Here is a 10159-nt window from a genome sequence, read left to right as displayed (position 1 = left end):
TGGCCTGTTTATTTACTATTTTTCTTTCTGCCTGCTACCTGGATCAATCCTTTGGCTGTGCTGTTCATGCCTCTGCCTGCTTGCTTGTCCAATCCTTCTGCTGTTGCTGACCACGTCTCTACCTGCTGCCTGAACCAACCTTCTGCTGTAGGTGAAGCTACACTATCCTATATTTACTGACCACTCGTACGGGGGTGACCATTACTGTACATCGTTTTTCATTCAGTATTAGTTGATTTTTGTGATACACATGTTGCAATGTCAGGTACATAATCAGTCCAAACATTGAAAAGATCTCACACATGTGGTATTGGCATACTTGGGAAAAGTAGCAGAATGTATTTCGGGATGTAATTCTAAATATGTCCATGCTGTGTGTCAGAAATATAAATTGACAACTTTGTAAAGAAAAAAAATACATTTTTTTTTCCCTCCACAGTTTCCAAAAACTTGTGGCAAAGAAAATGACTTGTTCAAAAGACTCATTATGCCTCACAGAAAATACGCTGAGGTGTTTGCTTTGCAAAATGTGGTAATTGTGTGGGTGTTTCCACTGTCCTGGACTTTCAGGGCCTTCAAAAATGTGATAGGTAGACATGTGGCACACACATGGTATCCCTTTACTTGGGAGGAGTAGAAGAATGTGTTTTGGGGTGAAGTAGGCATATGTGTCACGTACCTGATGGTAGAGCCTGATATGGCCTCTCTTACACCTCTGACTCGAGGCCCCCCGGTAGAGCAGACATGGAATCCGAAACAGCTGTAGGAGGAGCGGAAGCTCAACAGGATTCTCCAGGCAGAAGAGAGGGATGGTACAGGCAGGCCAGGTCATACACTGGCGGACACATCAGGAGCAGATGCGGAGGCAGAAGAAAAGTCAGATGCAGGCTGGGTCGGCAACGGGCTGGCAGCGAGGTAGCAGAAGGAGCAGGCAGGTGTGGTGGTCATACAAGCCAGGTCGGGTGCAGGCAGATAGCAGGAATCGTCAGAGGCAAGCCGGGTTGGGTAACAGGAACAGGTAACAAGATGCAGGTAGTAGGAACACACGGGAACGCTATAGAGCAGACAGCACCGAATCTGTGCACTGGCAGTGTTTAAATAGGCTGTTGGGCGCTAAAGCTGTTACCGGGTGCGTGCGCACACGCTCATGCGCACATGTGCACGCATGTGCAAGGGTGGCAATCTGACAGGTCTTGGATTCTAATGCACACGTGTGCACGCATATGCACGTGTGCGCACAGAGGTGCGCGCAGATGCACTGGAGGTGTTCGTATTCCTCGGCCGCCATCTTGGATATTGGCTAGCCCTTCCTGACAATATGCCACATGTAAGAAATAACTTGTTTCCAAAGAATTTTGGGGAAAAATTAGGGCTGCGGAAATTAACGATTAATTCCTCAATTAATCGTTCATTTTTTTGAGCGATCAAAATTCTTTTGATCGGTACTCACCTCTCCGCCGGCTTCTGGGTCTTCAGGGAGTTCCGTCGGAGATCCTGTGACGCCACGGACATCAACGTCACCGGACTCTTCCCCCCTTCCCCAAGTGCCTCCGTCTGCTAACAAAGGGAAGGGGGGAAGAGTCCGGTGACGTTGAAAATTCGGATTGAACGTAATGCGTACAGGGGAGGAGCTACGCATGACGTCACCTGCTGCTGCCCTATGGAAGTAACACGATTGTCGGCTTTACATGCTGTGTTTTTATCATCTTTATATGAGTAGTTTGTGTGTGAACACAAAAATTTAATCTAAGCCCCCGTGCACACGGTCGGAGATTCCGGCAACCAAATCCATCAGAGTAATTCTGACTGATTAATTCCGGAAGAGGTCCGGAAGTGATGTTGGATACACACAGTTGGACAAAGTTGTTGGAAAATCCGATTGTACATAACGTTATGACGTTATCTCGTTACGACGGGACTACGTTCAGGCTAGTAGCCAGTAGCTTTTGTCTAGGAATTTGATCTGAGCATGCGTGGCACTTTGTCCGTCGGAGTAGGCTACACATGATTGGAGTATGTCCGTTCGGAGCATTTTGTCGGAAAATTTTACCGGCAAGTTGGAATGTTGGTCCGTCGGATATTCCGACGGAAACAATCCGATGGAGACCACACGCAGTCGGAATATCCGACAAAACGGTCCGATAGGACACATTCCGTCGGAGTCTCCGACCGTGTGTACAAGGGCTTATACTTAAGCGGTGGGCACTTAGATCTTTTCTTTCTACCCATGACCTGGTGTCCTTGCTGGTATCTAAGTAGACGTGAGAGAAGTTTATGGTCCGTGTTAACCCTTTTGATACCTGCTTGCATGACCACCTGTTTGCACAGGAGTCCATGCCATAAGGTGAGAGTGATTAGTTAGACCGGAGGTGGAGTGATTGTCACACTACTGTGGAAAAAAAATGACTTACATCAGTGCTACAGTTTGAATTTAAAACGTATTTGTGTGAACTGTGAAGTTAAGTCATGGATTGTGGAAACTAACTAGTGTCGGGTGATTGTATATAGTGTATACCACATTTACCACCGACTAATGCAGAGTTGCAATGCAAGGAGATCAGCTAAAAGTAGTTGGATCTGTATGTGCGTTATAATTAATCGAAATTAGTCTATTAATCGATTTTAAAAAAATCGATTAATCGAACACGAAAATTGTTATCAGTAAAAGTCCTAGAAAAAACACAACTTCAAAAAATTCACCATGCCACTTACTAAATCCCTAGGGGTGTCTACTTTCCCAAAAGAGGTAATTTGAGGGGTATTTGTACTGTACTGGCATTTTAGGGCCCCAAGAAATGAGATAGGCAGCCAATATATTAGGATTGATCAATTTTCAATTACTGTATATGTACCATAGCTTTTAGATTCTATAACTTTCACACAGACTAATATACACAGATTTAGGTTATTTCTTACCAAAGAAATGTAGCAGAATACATTTGCACCTATATTTTTGAAGAAAGATGACTTATTTGCCAATTTTTTTAACAGAGACAAAGAAAAATGCATTGTTATTCAAAATGTCCTGTTTTTGTTTTTGTTTTTTCATTTGTTTAGCAAACAATAAAAAAAAAAGTAGTAGTGATTAAATAAGACCAAAGGAACTCTCCATCTGTCTCAAAAAAAATGTAAAAAAATTATTTTGGGTACCACTAGTGCTGCATGATTAATTGTCCTTCAAAGTGTGGCAGCGCTGAAAATTGGCCTGGGCAGGAAAGGATTGAAAATGTCCAGTATTGAGGTGGTTAAAAGAAAGCAAACTGTCAGATTTTGCACACCTATTGTTTTAATGCACCTGGAAAGTATTTTGATGATTTAAAATAGAAGTAAACCCACCAATTTAACGATTTCCCAAAAACAGTTACATCAAGGCATGGATGTGCAGCACCATGGCAACTGCTGATCAAACAGAAGCTATGATAGGAGCTGAAGCAGAACTTCAGTCATTTTTTTATCTTTCCATCTATTAAATCTTCTGCCCTTGTTGTTTTAACTTTGGATAGTAAAACATTTTTTTTTCTTCTGGTAAATACCTTATAGAGTCCACTTCCTGTTTCTTGTCTGGTAGAAAGCCTAGGCTTATGAAATCATGCATAGCTCTCTCTCTCCTGAAAGTTTTCCAGGAAGGGAGGGAGAATGAGTCATAAGAAGGCCAATCAGAGCTGCAGAGCTGGAGGTGTGCCTCTGTGTGTCTGTGTAAATCCAGGAACTGACCAGGCAGTAGCAGACTAGTCAGCACAGGCAAATTTAGGCAGGCCTATGCTGCAAGCTAGGCCTGTCTGTTCTGATCTGGGGGCTGGGAGTGGTCAGAGTGGTCATGCCACTGGAGGAGTTGTCGGCTGAGTGAAGTGGAGGATGAAATACTAGACAGCGGCAGGAGGGCACCCCCATCTGGGGGGGGGGTGCCCCAATCACAGGAGGAGGCCCAAGGAGAGCTGTGAAAGAACTATGCCATTACACGGTCATTGGCGATGTCTTTACCATTACATGGTCATTGGTAAAGAACTCTTGGAGCAGAGGGGCAGGTGAAGCTGTCAGAACATATGGTCCGGTCAAGTTCTCCATCAAGGACTCAGGGCAGAGAAAGGTTGGTGAGTGTACCACAATTGAGGGCTGGAAGTGCCAGGAAGTCTGTGAGGAAACTTTGCTTTTACACGGTCATCAGCAAAGTCTTCACTATTACACAGTCAATGATGGGGAGTCCTGGATCAGAGAAGAGGCTGTGGGGATATGTATCAAATCGATGTGGCTCGATGGCACAGGATTTACAAGCTGGGCTGGCTGGGAACAGTAGTTAACCATCCAACAATGTGCTTTTAAATTACTAGGCCTCCAGGGAGAGGTGCTGCAGTCCTCTGGCCTAGTAGCAGCGAGCAATCAGAGCCAGCTTAAGGATTTATTCAGAGTGGGTCCTTCTTGCTTACAGAAGAAGATGTGTCATTACTTTACTAAGTTTTGTGCAGGAGGAGAGGAGTTCTGGGAACATCACCCTTACACGGTCAAGAGTGATGTCCTCATTCCTTACATGGTAATGGATGAGGAATGCCTGGAAGCAATAGTCTGCCGGAGTTAAGCAGAGGAGGAGCAACAGTCTGCATGGCGATGCAGGAGGAAGATCATAGCAATTAATATATGCGCATCATCTCTTCTGGCTCTAACTTTGTGCTAATGTGTGAAATCTTTAAAATATGAAAGCAAATGAACAATTCTATGGGCATTCCATATACCCTTTTCCCCAACCAAGTTGTAGCCCCAATAAAACAAAAACAAAACCAGCAAAAGACTGTTCATTGCCTCTGCAAGTGATGTATGGGAGTCTGGCAGTGGGGTGATTTGGTGGATGATTGTTACTAATGGCAACTACACCGCTACATACAGTATTGTGTTTTGCCTATAGAAGCAGCTCAATGTTATACCTTTGTGTCCATACACATTAGGATGTTTTAGAGGCATATTTTAATTTCAGCGCTTAGAGGCAGAAAAAAACCCTTCTAGTTTGCTTTTTTGAGAGGGGTTTTCTGGTAGAAAAATAAATAAATAAACATACGTATCTTGCACATGGGTGGTTGACGGGGTGCATGCGATGCTGTGATGTCATCATCCTGCCTCTGCCGGCTGACGATCGTGGGGGCATATAAATGGTCCTCTATCGGTCTTCTGTCCTTTGTGGCAGATGGACAACACCCACACATGGGAGGTAAGCAGATCATGGAAGTGAGGGAAGATCTTTCTTTGGGAACTTGTTCCTAATATACGGTATCTCACAAAAGTGAGTACACCCCTCACATTTTTGTAAATATTTTATTATATCTTTTCATGTGATAACACTGAAGAAATGACACTGGCTAAGTTAGAAAGAACCTCCTAGGGACACAATTAACCCCTTGATCGCCCCTGGTCTTAACCACTTCCCTGCCAGTGTCATTAGTACAGTAACAGTGCATATTTTTAGCATTGATCACTGTAATGTCTCTGGTTCCCAAAAAAGTGTCAAAAGTGTCTCGCAAAAAATCATGATAAATAAATAAAAATGAATAAAGATGCCATTAAAATATCTCATCGTTTTTAGACGCAATAACTTTTGCTCAAACCAATCAATACACCCTTATTGAGATTATTTTTTTTTTTTAACAACTAGTCAAATCGTAATATACATTACATTCAGTGATACATGGCACATTCCAGGTATGTTCAAGAGTGACTGGCCAGATCAAGCTCCTTGTCCGGGGGGGGGGGATCCGGTCGTCCAGATCCGGTCAAATTTCTGTGGGCAACCTCTATTAGTATAGGTCATCTTATACAAGGAGAGCACAGCATTAACAGCGGAGTCCCATGGTTCCACCTTGGGGGGAGAGGATGATGCCCATTTCTTAAGGACCTCCTTCTCGCCGTAGAATAACAAGAATGAAATTAGTAACTTTGTATACCTCTTTGATCATCCTCATGGATACCTAACAGAGCCAGTTCAGGTGACACCGGCAGTGTTAATTGTAGGCAAATGTTAATACATTTAAATTCCGCTGTCCAAAATTGCACAATAAGAGGACAGTACCAGAACATACGTAAGTATGTGCTAGCAGAGGATTGACACCTGGGGCAGGTTGGTGACCTGTGAGGGTAGATCCGGTGCAGCCTCTGCGGCGTATAATATATGCGATGTAGAAATTTAGTATGTAACAGCTTATCTCTAGAGGATACCAATAGTTTAGACCCGACCTCAAAGCACTCCTCCCAGATTTCCCTGTCTAGACTAGGGATATCGGCCAGCCACTTGTCCCAGAAAGCGCTCATTTTGGGGGAATCCACTCCCAGTAGTGCTAGATACATAGTAAAAAGGGTTTTCGTGAGAGTTTCCTGTGCTAGAATTCCTTCAATGGGGTCCATTTTCAAATTTATGGGCCAAGGAAATTGGGCTGCAGCTGCGTGTGTCAATTGATAATATCTAAAAAGAATTCTCTCAGGATGTCCATATTTCCCTTCTAAGTCTTGGAAGGTAAGCTGTGTACCCGCATGAATAATATCTTGGAGAACCTTAATCCCATACCAGGCCCAAAGCTGCGGGTCCGGAATTGTCCCGAAGCGAGGGAGGGAGGGGTTTCCCCATAGTGGAGTAAAGGGTGAGTAGTGGTGTGGACGCATGAATCTCTTCCAGGCTGCTACCCATACTTTAAGGGTCACTTTAGTGGTTCCTGGGAGTGAGGAGTAGGCAGCCGGTCCTCTGTACACCAAATTCATGAGTTCTGTTAGGGAATCTACAATAGCAGCCTCCAGGCAGGTAGCTGCGTTCGACCTAGACTGCTCAAACCACCATCTTACAATAACTAGTATCGCTGCCCAATAATAGACCAATAGGTTGGGCAGTGCGAGACCCCCACAGTGAACCGGGAGCTGCAGGGTCGACTTAGCCATTTGAGGAGATGATCCTTTCCATAGAAATGAGCCTACATACCCCTCCAGTTCCTTGAAAAAGGAGCCGGGGAGCCACACTGGACAGTTTCTGAACACATAGTTGAATTTAGGCAGATATAGCATTTTCAGTATATTAATGCGTTCTAACAGGTTAAGTGGTAGGTCTTTCCATCTGGAGCAGTGTTCTTTAAGTTTAGTAACAATGGGCTGAAGATTAAGACAACGAAAGGCTTGGAGGTCTCTAGTTACTACAATTCCAAGATATTTAAACTCCTCTACCCAGATCAGCCGAGACAATGACTGCACCGAACGGGCCTGGGGGTCTAACGGAAAAGTATCGATTTCGACCAATTCATTTTGATCCATGAAAACCTCCCAAATTCATTGAAGATCTCCAATGCCGCTTGCAATGAGGTTTCAGCATCGTGTAAATAGAGCAATTCATCATCCGCGTATAGAGAAATTTTCTCCTCCAGAGGGCCAATCTTGAGTCCCTGAATTCTACTTGACTCTCGAATACGGATGAGCCGAACACCCCCCAGTTCGGTTCGCACCAGAACTTACGAACGGACCGAAAATCCGTATGAACTTTAGAACCCCATTGAAGACTATGGGACTCGAATCTTCAAAATAAAAAGTGCTAATTTTAATGGCCAATATGCAAGATATTGTCCTAAAAAGGGTTTGGGGACCCGGCTCCTGCCCCAGGGGACATGGATGAATGCCAAAATTTCTTTTCAAAACGGCTGTTTTTTCGGGCGCAATCTATTTTTAAGCTTTTTGGAAAACATAAGGAAGGGTTATCACCCCTGTATAATTTTTTGGGCCGTCTGTCTTTTTTCATCTCACTCCCTGTTGTCTCCTTCCATTTGCAAGTAGGAGACGTTTGTAAGTTGGATGTTTGAAAGTAGGGGCCTGCCCTATATGCTCTGCAGAAATGTGGGCCTAAGGTGTTGGTGTTGCCACAACACTGTAAGCCCTCAAAGTGACTCTTTTTGGGGCGCTGGAGCGCCCTGCTGTGAACGATTATATCAAGATTTGTAATTACATACCATTGTTGAACAGTGGTAGAAAAATTGGGCCTTTGGTGGTTGTGGTGGTGGTGGTGCTGGTGCCAGAACACTATAAGTCCTCACAGTTACTCTCAGTGGGTGCAGGAATGGGCCCTGCTGTGAAATATTATATCAAGAATTGTAATTACATGCCCCTTTTAAACAGGGTCTGAAAAATTAGGCCTTAGGCGCTGGTGCCACGACACTGCAACCTCTCCCAGATACTTTAGTTGGAGTGCAGGAATGAGCCCTGCTGCAAAGCATTGCATCAAAAATTTTAATTACATGCCCCTGTTAAACAGGGGCTGAAAAATTGGGCCTTAGTGTCATGGTTATGCAGTAATCTTCCTTTGTTTGCTTATCTCTCCTCATGTGTTCAGACTAAGAGGCCAGCCACTTCCACCTGGTGGTTTTAATAACCTCTCCTCTAAGCATGGCTCCACCCCAGGCCCTATCAGGGAACCCTATATTAACCTGTGCACTGCAAGCCAGCGGTGCTGATCAACCATTGTGTATCCATTGTGTGTTTGGCTTCCTGTTTCCTGCTTGCCGTGTGCGCTACATTTGACTCTGTTACAGACCTTAATCACATATTATGAGTATCGCCTCTGGTCTAAATCATTATAAATATTGTATAACGTACCATCATCCAGAATTTGTAGTTTTTTAAAAGAGAAGAAGGGTCGAATGGAAGTATCGGGTAGTCAAGTACTACCCGATACTTCCATTCGACCCTTCTTCTCTTTTAAAAAACTACAAATTCTGGATGATGATACGTTATACAATATTTATAATGATTTAGACCAGAGGCGATACTCATAATATGTGATTTAGGATAGGGTGGATAACACACCCATTTACTCATTCACCTAATTGGGGAACTTAATTGGTGTTTGATTGTTGGAGTGCCTCTAATATTTATCATATTGTAATGACAATTATTGTTATATATAATTTTTTCTTGTTTAGTCACGTCGCCATAGAAAAATTTAGGGACTGTCTCTTTCCTTATCCTTCCCCCACCCTCCCGTCATGGATACCCTAAATACTGATTGGGGAGAATTTATGACAAATCTGAAAACTGCTTGCCTTAATGAACATAAAGTTGAGGATGATTTGAAAACCTATTTCTATAAGATCTATGGACTATTGAAACGTAAATCTCATCTACATTGGCATATTGAATACTTCAAGATGTACGTTACCGACTGTATTTGCCCTATAGGTTTACGAAACCAAATTTTTCCAACCCTAAAAGACCCCTCATCGGATTTTAGGAAAAACTGGGAAAACATCCTGACTAATTGTAGTCTTGATCTCATGAAAACTTTGATTAACCAATATAGTTTGGATATGACTTTATTGGATAAAGAGATTGAACGACTGAATACTGACTATATATACCTGAAGGACAACCCATCTTTTGATCCCAAATGGAAGGAATTAAGAGATCGGTTGGAAACTCTGAATAAATCTATTATTACAAAAAAACAGATCAAATTTAATAGAGATAAATCTGCCTTTACTGAAGGCTATGCATACCGTTGGTCAAACAGGAATTTGGGGAGAAAGCCTCCTCTTCGATATAATACCTTTAGTAATCCAACAATGGAGATAGAATCTGACTCCTCTTTGACATCAACTTACTCATTACCAAGTAATCCTAGACCTTCGGTTACCCCAACAGCAAATTCTACTCGTAAAAGATTACGTTATGGTGGTGGCACCCCACCTGTGAACCCTAAAAAAGATAAGAAGGGTTCCAAACCCCCTAAACCGGCACGTACACCTGCCACACAAATACCTATTGAGGTCACTCCCTCAATAGAGGGGGCTACGGGCCACTCCACACTTCATGGTACTATCCCAAAAGTCTTGAATTCAACATTAATGACTAATAAACACACAAAAATAAATGAGGACATGATTTTTTTAGATCTAAAAAAACAACAAGGGAATCTGGACTCCTATATTCTCAAACTAGCACCAGCACTACCACATATTCCCAACCCGACACTAACCGTAATATCTTAAATCTGACCCCCTATCGTTTGTCAGACGAACAGGTGTCAGTACTCCATTTGGGCCTAGGGTTTTGCCCATTGGATAGACTAAAAGTTAATGAAACCATAAAAGATTTGTATTTGTTTGCACGGAATCTCACATTTAAGTTTTTATTTGATAAAGATCGCACCAAT

Source organism: Lithobates pipiens, unplaced genomic scaffold (assembly GCF_037356315.1).
Source record: "Lithobates pipiens isolate NorthernLeopardFrog02 unplaced genomic scaffold, aLitPip1_a1.2 Scaffold_23, whole genome shotgun sequence".
Taxonomy (NCBI): Eukaryota; Metazoa; Chordata; class Amphibia; order Anura; family Ranidae; genus Lithobates; species Lithobates pipiens.
Note: the sequence above shows the minus strand (reverse complement) of the source record.